Source organism: Seriola lalandi, unplaced genomic scaffold (assembly GCF_002814215.2).
Source record: "Seriola lalandi dorsalis isolate HSWRI2012SDOR001 ecotype SW California unplaced genomic scaffold, Sedor1 jcf7180002054475, whole genome shotgun sequence".
Classification (NCBI taxonomy): domain Eukaryota; kingdom Metazoa; phylum Chordata; class Actinopteri; order Carangiformes; family Carangidae; genus Seriola; species Seriola lalandi.
Window position 1 is genome coordinate 243,092 of NW_019525028.1, and position 569 is coordinate 243,660.

Sequence of the window (569 nt, forward strand, 5' to 3'; positions counted from 1 at the left end):
GCTCAGAGTCTAACTGACGAAACGTACATTTGAAACGGCTGTGCGGTTTTCTGATCGATACACGTCGTGTTTAATGTCACTGTCACTCTTTAATAAATGTTATCGACACAGTAAATTCCGCTCATAGATGTCCCGGAGGAACAGCGATTTAAACTCAACCCTGACGTAAGAAGACGGATCGGTTTATTTCAGCGTGATGACGTCAGGGATTGTTGAGGGGTTTTTTTAATAAGTGACGTTTTATGAGTCCAACACTCTTCGGTTCAGAACGAGTCACAAACTATTTTACATCCAGTTTCAGTCAATAAACAAAGTATGGAAATGATGAAATTGTGAGTTTTTATAACGAAGTTAGGTTTGAATTTACGGAACAGAGTGAAGCACAGTGATGTCTCTCCCTCTCTCTCCCCTCTATCTGCCCCTCTCTCCCCTCTATCTGCCCCTCTCTCCCCTCTATCTGCCCCTCTCTCCCCTCTATCTCCCCCTCTCTCTCCCTCTCTCTCCCCTCTATCTGCCTCTCTCTCCCCTCTATCTCCCCCTCTCTCTCCCCTCTATCTGCCCCTCTCTCC